Source organism: Macadamia integrifolia, chromosome 5 (assembly GCF_013358625.1).
Source record: "Macadamia integrifolia cultivar HAES 741 chromosome 5, SCU_Mint_v3, whole genome shotgun sequence".
Classification (NCBI taxonomy): domain Eukaryota; kingdom Viridiplantae; phylum Streptophyta; class Magnoliopsida; order Proteales; family Proteaceae; genus Macadamia; species Macadamia integrifolia.
The window spans coordinates 6,817,760-6,829,138 of NC_056561.1; the positions used below are offsets into that span (position 1 = coordinate 6,817,760).

Genomic DNA, 11,379 nt, shown 5'->3' on the forward strand with positions numbered 1-11,379 from the left:
AAAAAAAAAAAACCAAAATTGTAGCTGTCTTTTTTACCCCCAAAAAAAATATCGTAACTCTATGACCACTAGGTCACAATGGAGCAACTTTACCATTAAAAAATATCCACGCATAATAAAATAAGAAATGGATTTTAACTTAAATGCCATGATTACTATGTAAACTGTACTACATCCAAAAATGTTCTCAAGAACTGCCCAATAATCTCACGAAATGACTAATAGCCTGGAGTATCCACCATAAAATTTCCATAGTTTTTCCCCAAAATAGAAGAGAGGCGAGAAGAAACTACAATAACCAAACATTCTTGATGACTGGATAAAAAAGAAACTACAACCTCCTTCCTCTTCTCCCACCCTTTCTTTGGGTGCTGTCCGTCGGAATTGGAGTCACATCCTCTGAGACACAGACCATGAGTCAGATCATATTTCATAATCCAAAAACACATTATAATTGAAAATAAAGGTCCTAATATAAAGCACTAGAAATCAATTAACTAGTCAACAAATTATTTCACAGAATCATTTTTTTAGTGAAGTATCCAACCATCTTATTGCAATTCATAGAGCAAGACAGAAGCGATGAGGAACATAGCACATAAAGCATGCATACAATGTTCACAGCTATCATACAAAAAAATTAAACTAATGAGTAATGATATTATTCTCCAGGGCATTATAAAATAAACCAAGTAAAATCATTCAGTAGCATACTTGTCATGGTGACAAGGTGAGATGAGGCGAGGCAAGGCTGACCAACCATTTTGGTGCCTTGGCGAATAAGCATTGCCATCTTGCAAAAGACACCTATTTGGAACGTAACATATAACAAACAGACAATGTTCATAGCTACATATACTGATATACTATAATAAACTAACGAGTAATGCCATTATTCAATTTTGAAATTAACTAGGTAAAATCAGTCACTAGCATAGTAAAATCTTTTTGGTCAACTAATTGATGCCTTGGCGAATAGGCATCACAATCATGCACAAGGCACCTATTTGGACTATACATTATATATAGTTATCATTTACTTCATCCTAAAATGATTTCACTTGGTTGGTTTTTTGCTAGAATTCGCAGTTTTGCCATTACAAATCATAACAAACAATAGCAAGCATTTACAATTACAAACTTATTTATCATAAAAATATTCTTTGATATCACTAATTTCATAGAAAATTAGGACATAATTGAAATATTTCTCAAGAACCTCTTATTGCTTTAGCTATTTAAAAAACCATATACTTGAATCAATGAACCATAGAATTGACTACAAAAAAATAAAGTTCTTACCAATTCAACAAATTCTCATTCTACACCGAGCTAGAGTCTTAAAAGCAGATTGGGCACCTGGACCAAGTGTCTTTATTTTGTTTCTCCCTGTTCCACGGAGTTTAATATTCAGTGCAATCATTCCAAGCTCTTATAAAGTTCATAGTTTTAAAAAATAATAATCAACGAAGCCATTGATACACATTATTAATATACTTCCACCAGTTTAACTGAGCATGCGACTGTATCAGTAGCCAGATTAATAATTATTTTATGAATTATGTTTCTTTATAAAGATCTAAATCAAACAATATACACAATTGTTGTTCAATGTTTAATTAATTCCATACCAATGGAACCACAATCTAAATCGTAATATTATTTTTCAAGTTAGATACAATTTTATTCATAACATAATAACACACCGAAATAGCATTCTTTATCCACATCCTACCATAACTTGTATTTGGATAAAATCTAATTTGTAAATTCAAATCAAATCTAAATTTAAAAAAAAAATGTCACATGGCCTTGGATTATTTAAAATTTTTTTTTTTTTTGTAACGCCCTAGCCCCATTAACATGGCACTATGCTTTTTAAAGCCTTAAGGCCCATAGGTCAAATAGGACAATATTGTGCAAAATTAATGGGTCAATGTGTTACAATTGGTATCAGAGCAGATTGTGACTGTTGTATTACATCCCAATGAATTCCAACCAAACATTCTTAATGGCTAGATAAAGAGAATTACAGTATCCATTATCTTCTCCCATCCTTTCTTTGGGTGTCATCGGTTGAAATTTGGGTGAGATCCTCTGAAACACAGAACAACAGTGAGAAAACCACATTTCATGGCCCAGATACACATTATAATTGAACAAATATGTCCAATCAATCATTAATACTCAATTATTCAGTCAACAAATTATCCCACATAATCAAATTTTTTACGAAGTATCCAACCATTTAATTGTAATTCACACAGCAAGAGAAAAATAATAATGAACAAAGCATATAACATTCGACCAATTTTCATTCCACATCGAGCTAGAGTCCTAAGAGAAGATTTGACACCTGGACCAAATGTCTTTGTCTTGTTTCCACTAATCCCATGGAGTTTAATATTTAGTGCAGTCATTCCAAATTCATACAAATTTCATAGCTTTAAAAAATAATAATCAACGAAGCTACTGATAATAATGTGTTTCCACCAATTTAATTGGGCATGCGACTGTATCAATAGTCGGATTAATAATTATTTTCTGAATTAGGTTCCCTTATAAATATCTAAATCAAACAATATACACAATTGTTGTTCAGTGTTTAATTAATTCCGTACCAATGGAACCACAATCCAAATCGTAATATTATTTTTCAAGTTGGATACTATTTTATGCATAATATAATAACACACTGAAAAAAAATTCTTTATCTATATCCTGCCATAACTTGTATTTGGATAAAATATAATTTACAAATTCAAATCAAATCCAAATTTAAAAAAAAAAGTCAAATGACCTTTGGATTATTTAAAAAACTTTGTTTATTTTTGTAACGTCCCACCCCATTAACATGGCACTACATGTTTTAAAGCCTTGAGGCCCATGGGCCATATAGGATAATATTGTGCAAAACTAATGGGTCAATGTGCTACAATTGGTATCAAAGCATATTGTGACTGTTGTATTACATCCCAGTGGATTCCAATCAAACATCCTTAATGGCTAGATAAAGAGAATTACAGTATCCTTTTATTCTCTCACATTTTCTTCGGGTGCCATCAGTTAAAATTTGGGTGACATCATCTGAAGTGAGAAAATCACATTTCATGACCCAGATACACATTATAATTGATCAAATATGTCCAATCAATCATTAATACTCAATTGATCAGTTAACAAATTATCCCACATAATCAAATTTTTTGTGAAGTATCCAGCCATTTAATTGTAATTCACACAACAAGAGAAAAATAATAATGAACAAAGCATATACCATTCGACCAATTCTCATTCCTCAGCGAGCTAGAGTCCTAAGAGCAGATTGGGCACTTGAACCAAATGTCTTTGTTTTATTTCTACCAGTTCCAGAAGTTTAATATTTAGTGCAGTCATTCCAAGTTCATACAAATTTCATAGTTTTAAAAAATAATAATCAACGAAGCTACTGAATAATGTGTTTCCACTAATTTGACTGGGCATGCGACTGTATCAATAGTTGGATTAATAATTATTTTCTAAATTAGGTCCCCTTATAAAGATCTAAATCAAACAATATACACAATTGTTGTTCAGTGTTTAATTAATTCCATACCAATGGAACCACAATCCAAATCGTAATATTATCTTTCAAGTTGGATACTATTTTATGCATAATATAATAACACACTGAAAAAAAATTCTTTATCTATATCCTGCCATAACTTGTATTTGGATAAAATTCAACTTGTAAATTCAAATCAAATCTAAATTTTTCAAAAAAGAAAAAATGTCATAGGGTCTTTGGATTATTTCAAAAATTTTGTTTACTTTTGTAGCACCCCTTCTCTAGTAACATGGCACAACGCGTTTTAAAGCCTTGAGGTCCATGGGCTAAATAGGACAATATTGTGCAAGATTAATAAGCCAGGGTACTACAATTGGTATCAAAACAAATTGTGACTATTGTATTACATCCCAATGGATTTTAACCAAACATTCTTGATGGCTAGATAAAGAGTATTATGCTACCAAAAAAAACAAAAGATAAAGAGAACTACAGTCTCCTTCCTCTTCTCCCACCCTTTTTCCGGGTGTCGTCAGTTAGAATTTGGGTGACATTCTCTGAAACACAAAACAACAGTCAGAAAATCACATTTCATAACTCAAATACACATTTAACTGAATAAATAGGTCCTATTAATCATTAGTACTCAATTGACCAGTCAAAAAATTATCTCACATAGTCAAAATTTTTAGCGAAATATCCAGCTATTTAGTTATAATTTATACAGTAAGATGAAAATAATGATGAACATAGCATCTAGCATTCGACCAGTTTCCATTTCACATCGAGCTAGAGTCCTAAGAGTAGATTGGGCACCTGGATTAAGTATCTTTGTCTTATTACCACTAGTCCTACGGATTTTAATATTCAGTGCAATCATTCCAAGTTCGTACAAAGTTCATAATATTAAAAAATAATAATCAACAAAGCTACTGTTATACATTTATAATATGCTTCTACCAGTTTGATTGGACATGCAACTATATCAATGGATGTATTAATAATTATTTTATGAATTATGTCCCCTTATAAAGATGTAAATCAAATAGTATACAAAATTGTTGTTCAGTGTTTAATTAATTTCATACCAATAGAATCACAATTCAAATTATAATATTATCTTTCAAGTTAGATACCATTTTATTCATAACACAATATTACGACTAAATAAAGAATTCTTTATTCACATCCTACTATAACCTATATTTGGATAAAATTCAATTTACAAATTCAAATCAAATCCAAATTAAAAAAAAAAAATATCACATAGCTTTAGGATTATTTTAAAAATTTTGTTTACTTTTGTAATGCCCCGGCCCCATTAACATAGCACTATACGTTTTAAAGCATTGAGGCCTATGAACCAAATAGGACAATATTGTGCAAGACTAATGGACCGAAGTGCTACAATTGGTATCAGAGCAGATAGTGACTGTTATATTATATTCAAATGGATTCCAACCAAACATTTTTGATGGCTATATAAAGAGATTTACAGTCTCCTTCCTCTTCTCTCACTCTTTCTTTGGGTGCCAACGGTTGGAATTTGGGTGACATCCTCTAAAACACAGAACAGTGAAAAAATCACATTTCATGATTGAAATACACATTATAATTGAATAAATATATCCTATCAATCATTAGTAATCAATTACCCAGTCAAAAAGTTATCCCACATAATCAAATTTTTAGTGAAGTGTCCAGCCATTTAATTGTAATTCACACAATAAGAGGAAAATAATGATGAACATAGCATATAACATTGAATCAATTCTCATTCCACACCGAGCTAGAGTCTTTAGAGTAAATTGGGCACCTGGACCAAGTGTCTTTGTCTAGTTTTCGCAAGTCCAATGGAGTTTAATAATTAGTGCAGTCATTCTAAGTTCCCACAAAGTTCATAGTTTTAAAAAATAATAATTAACGAAGCTACGAATACACATTATTAATATGCTTTTGCCAGTTTAACTGGGCATGCGACTGTATTAATAGCCGGATTAATAATTATTTTCTGAATTAGATCCCTTTATAAAGCTCTAAATCAAACAATATATACAATTGTTTAATTAATTCCATACTAATGGAACCATAATATAAATCGTAATATTATCTTTCAAGTTAGAGACCATTTTATTCATAATATAATAACACACTGAAAAAACATTCTTTATCCCCATCCTACCATAATTTGTATTTGGATAAAATTCAATTTATAAATTCAAATTAAAAAAAAAGTCACATGGTTTTTAAATTATTTTAAAAATTTTATTTATTTTTATAACGCCCTGGCCCCCGTTAATATAGCACTAAATGTTTTAAAGCCTTGAAGCTCATGAGCAAAATAAGACAATATTGTGCAAGATAAATGGGGTGGGATGCTACAATTGGTATCAGAGCAGATTATGACTATTGTATTACATTCCAATGGATTCTAACCAAATATTCTTAATTGTTGGATAAAGAGAACTACAGTCTCCTTTCTCTTCTCCCACCATTTTTTCGGGTGCTGTCAGTAGGAATTTAGGTGACATCTTCTGAAACACAGAACAACAGTTAAAAAAATCATATTTCATGACTCAAATACACATTATAACTGAACAAATAAGTCCTATCAATTATTAGTATTCAATTAACCAGTCAACAAATTATTCCATATAATCAAATTTTTAGCGAAGTATTCGACCATTTAGTTGTAATTTACATAGCAAGAGGAAAATATGATGAGCATAGCATATATCATTATCAATTCTCATTTCACACCGAACTAAAGTCCTAAGAGCAGATTGGGATTTGAACCAAGTGTCTTTGTCTTGTTTCCACTAGTCCCACGGAGTTTAATATTCAGTGCATTCATTCTAAGTTTCTACAAAGTTCATAGTTTAAAAAAATAATAATCAACGAAGCTACTGATATAAATTATTGATATGCTTCCACCAATTTAATTGGGTATATGACTGTATCAATAGCCAAATTAATAATTATTTTATGAATTAAGTCCCCTTATAAAGATTTAAATCAAACAATATATACAATTGTTGTTCAATGTTTAATTAATTCAATACCAATGGAACCACAATCCAAATCGTAATATTATATTTTAAGTTGGATATCATTTTATTCATAACACAATAACACATTGAAATAACATTCTTTATCCACAACCTATCATACCCTGTATTTGGATAAACTCTAATTTGCAAATTCAAATAAAATCGAAATTTAAAAAAAAATGTTATATGAGCTTTAAATTATTTCAAAAATTTTGTTTACTTTTGTAATCCCCAGTCCCATTAAATTCTTGAGGCCCATGGGCCAAATAGGATAATATTGTGTAAGACTAATAGGTCGGGGTGCTACAATTGGTATCAGAGAAAATTGTGACTGTTGTATTAAGCTATCTTTTTCTACTTTGTATCCATCCATTTTTTTAGGGTTCCTAAGGTTTTCAGTAACTCATGTTTTCTTTACACTTGCAGAATGTGACTAATCTGTCTGGAAGCAGGACACTTGTTCATGTCACTGGTATGGGATATCTCATAAAAAGAAGTTATTTTCTTTTTCTTTTGCTTGCATGGCTCATTTTCCCATTCTCACAGAAAAAATGAAGGTCAAGTTACACAGGGATGCATCTCCATCATATGCTGCCATGCTTGCGGCAGAAGATGTTGCACAAGGTGTGTACATTGCGGAAGCATATCTTCATTATTATTATCTTTTAAAACTGTGAACTTTTTTTTAGGAACTTGGAATTACTGGACTCCATATTAAACTCCGCGGTACTGGTGGAAACCAGACAAGGACACCTGGTCCAGGTGCCCAACCTACTCTGAGGAGTTTAACCCGATGCGGAATCAGAATTGGTCGAATTGGTAAGGCCCATTTTGATATCCATTTGTCCTAATTTTCTATATCAATTTATAGAACTCTTCAGTTTCTGCTTATTTACCTGATAGAGCCCATTTTGATGAACATTGTGATGCAATACTAAGGAATTGTGCCCTAAGATTTTGTTTAAAAAACGTACTACTAGAGGAAGCATAACATGCCCAAAAGAAAGCTTTCTCATTATAAAAATTGGTTGATATTCGGAAGGTAGGAAAAATCCAGATTAAAATCTATGTAACAAAGACATTTCTTGGGTGCCTTAATTCATAAAGAACAATCCTCTGTATTTAAGTGGCTCTTTCACCTTTCTAGCTTGCTCAGCAACGCGTCCATTGGAGGTAGTTAGCAATCTGTTGCCAGTCAGGCATGCCCTGTAAACGGAAGGAACTGATTATCAACAACAGCACAACTCAAGTACTTGGTTTGGTGAAAGAAAAAGTACAACTAGGCCTCTTAACACCACTCTTTTTCCTCAATTCTACCATACTTGCACATATACCTCTCCCTCTCTCTCACCCATCCACCCACACACACACGCACACAGAGTCATCCCTTGAGTCTTTCCATCAGTTTCATCCAGGTTTTCATTATAATCGTCTTCACCATTGATTGAACTTGGGCTGCACTTTCACAGAGCATGCCTAAATTTCTGGATTACCGGTTCAGTCTTCCGCTATGCTCCCGGTTACAATATGCTGATTGTAATACTATTCACCAAACTTCCAATTAGTGAAGGCATGATTGTGATGCCTATTTATTTAGTTATATATATATATATATATATAATGTGTATTTGGGTTGATTTTTTGACTGTTGTTTTGTGTTTCAGAGGACGTCACCCTAATTCCGACTGATGGCAGTTGAAGAAAGGGAAACAAACGAGGAAGGAGTCCGTAGTACATTGAAACCTTAGGTGTTAACACGGGCTTTTTTTTTTGGGTGGTTGAAACACTTAATTTCTTGGTTCACCACCTTTTCTGCCCATTCCTTATAGTTGATCATCTTCACTCTCTTCTTATATCACATGTATTGTTGCTAGTTTCTATTGTTGCCAGAACTTCTCATTTCTACTTTCTTTGCTCAAAGGAATGTCTTGGCACATAGATTGCTTCTTCTGCTTGAAAATTTTCAGAGATATTTTTTGCTACATTGGGTTATTTTCTCCCTGTTAGAGATGCCAAAATGACTTGAACTTGTATACGAATGGCCGAATTATTCCCACAATTGTTTCAAAATTCTCATACAAATACTAGAACCCATGAGTGAACAGATTTTCTCTATTTGGGTGACAGTACAAAATGAAGGGAAGTGTTTTTTGTCCAACAGTCCCCTGTGCCTACGCGCAGACCCCAGGAGGGGGATGGTCGTTGCACTCACCTTGTGCTTATGATTGCTTTTGGACTGAAAACTTTGTTCTCAAAAAGATTTCCATTATTCTAGATTGTCTAAGGTTCATGAGACAAATGGCATGTCTAAGGTTCCCACATCCAAAATGTTGGCTAAGACGAAGAATCAAAGAGTGCGAGCCATAGGGTTTTAGGAATTGGATCGGATCGTATCCATATTGATATCCATTGACATGGATATCGATACCTGGCCGTAGGGGTGTCAATTCTTAAACCGAACCGGTAAAACCGGCTGGATCGAACCGATAACAACACGGACTGAACCGAACCAAAGCCTTATTGGGTCGGTTCGGTTTGGAGTATTGCAACCCCAAAACCAAACCGAACCGCACCGAAAACCAGATGAACCCGAAACCAAACCGAAACCGGCTCAAAACCCGGACTGAAACCGAAACCAAACCGGTAAGAAACCGAAACACTCCAAAATTCATTAAAAAAAATCAAAATTTGCATAGTTTTGTAAACATTTGTATGGAAAGTCGAATCCAAACTGAACCAAAAACCAAAACCAACCCGGTTACAAATCGATTTAAGAAACCGAAGACAAATCGAAACCAAACTGCACCGAAACCGAAACCAAACTGAAACCGAAATTTCCTTATTGGTTCGGTTTCGGTTTCAACTTTCCCACACCGAAACCGACTCAACCCAGACCGAAACCGAGCCGGACCGACCGATTGACACCCCTACCTGCCCGATAGTGGTACAGTATAGAGTATGGATGAAGGGTAACCATTCTTGGGGGAGGCTGGCGGGTCCATCTTTTGTGGGCAAACCTTTAATACAACCGATACAAAAGCTGGTTGATACCAACTCAAATACAATATGTCAATATAAAATGATGGAAAAGAAAGGTCAGCTCAGGTTCTTTTACGAATATAACATAGATCAATTTATACATGATTACTCATGTTAAATTACTATCTATCATAGATTCATAGCCTTAGTGATTTGAGGGACGGCACCATCCAACTTTTCAGCAACAATTTGGATTCATATAATCCTCCTTGAACACAGAAACACTGCTGCTTCTTCATTGGAGAGTAGAGAATAAAGGATGACTTTGATGTAGGATTTCCTTCCCCGATCCTATGTACCTTTGCCAGGAATGTATCATCGCCGTGTTTACCAATAACAAAGAAAAACTTTCCCCAACGGACTAATTCTGACATATCGTAAGTAGTTAAAGTAAATGAGAACCCCATGGTCTTGCTACCCTTAAGTAACCATATATCCATAAACCATGGATTTGTGTAGGCATAATAATCAATTAAGCCAAGAGATCCATCCATTGGAACCAAATATCTACTTCGAACAGACTCTCTTCCACGAGGAAGAGGACAGCAATCGATACTCCAAAACTTCTCACTGTCAATGTCCAACGCAACAACGTATTGATTATAGTAATTATTAATGATTACGACCCAATAGAGGGTTCCATCCAAAAGCACCGGATCTGTTAATAGTTGATCATATGATAATGTTGGGAAGTCTAACTTTCTCCATGAACTTTCACCCACTGTAATTATCTCACTATATCTTGTAATCTCGTTGCAATCGTTACGGAATAAATCATAAACTACGATCACTTTATATTTCTTGCTTAAGCTGCCGATACCAAAACCAAAACTATTCCGGATTCTTGTGCTTGAGTTTTTTGGGGGTATAAAAAGATGTGATTTGGGCAACTTCATAGTCTCTCTTGTAATGGGATTATAGAGGCAGATGTGAACTAAACCCTTCCGTGGCGCAATACAGAGAAAGCCGTTGCAAGAACCCACAATATCAATAACTTCCCCTTTCACCAGTTCAAAATCCCCAATTGGGATGTGTGTGGCTTTCCTCCAGTCACCACCTTCCCCTTCCTCAGCACACACCATGAGTTGGCTGCTCATCTTATAGTGAAATCGTGATGCCATCGATGTAAGAACAAGAGTGGGTGGTCGATGATGCATCATGGATTTAGTGAAGTGGAGGTCGATGAAATAAGAATCACATGGAAAGGTAGACCAGAGCTTGCATGCACTCATGCATCGGAGAACCGATTCAATTGGAAGTCTACTCAAAATCTCATAAATAATGTCCAGAGGGAGATTCATAATCATACCCGCTGCGTCAGAATCAGAATTTCTTGCTGTATTATTATGGTTCCCCCTCCTCCTCCTCCTCCTCCTCCCCCTCTTCCTCCTCCTCCTCCTCGCTTGCTTTGGGGTCATCTCCTCCACATTCGATCACCCTCGTCCTTCCGTTTCTTCTCGTCCTTGTAAACCTAATTTCTTATATCATCAATATTTACCCTCCTCCTACTACGAATCTACGACCAAACCTCAAAAAAGAAATATAAGTACACAGCCAGAGGCAAAGCCTTTAACACATATTTATAGAATCTCAGAAGGCACAATCCGACTCTGATTTGGACTCCATAAAAAATAGATAACAGCAGCTTATTCCAGAGTCCAGATCGCCCATCGCGTATCTGAAGGCTGGCAACACCCTGACACGCACCCTGGCCGTTGGATGCGCACCGGAGGCATTGAGAAA

The 11,379-nt window shown here is 34.5% G+C and overlaps 1 pseudogene; it reads left to right on the forward strand.

The window, feature by feature from the left end:
• Positions 1-7,002: 7,002 nt before the first annotated feature.
• On the forward strand, positions 7,003-8,329 carry LOC122079991 (annotated as a pseudogene).
• The last annotated feature ends 3,050 nt before the right edge of the window (positions 8,330-11,379 follow it).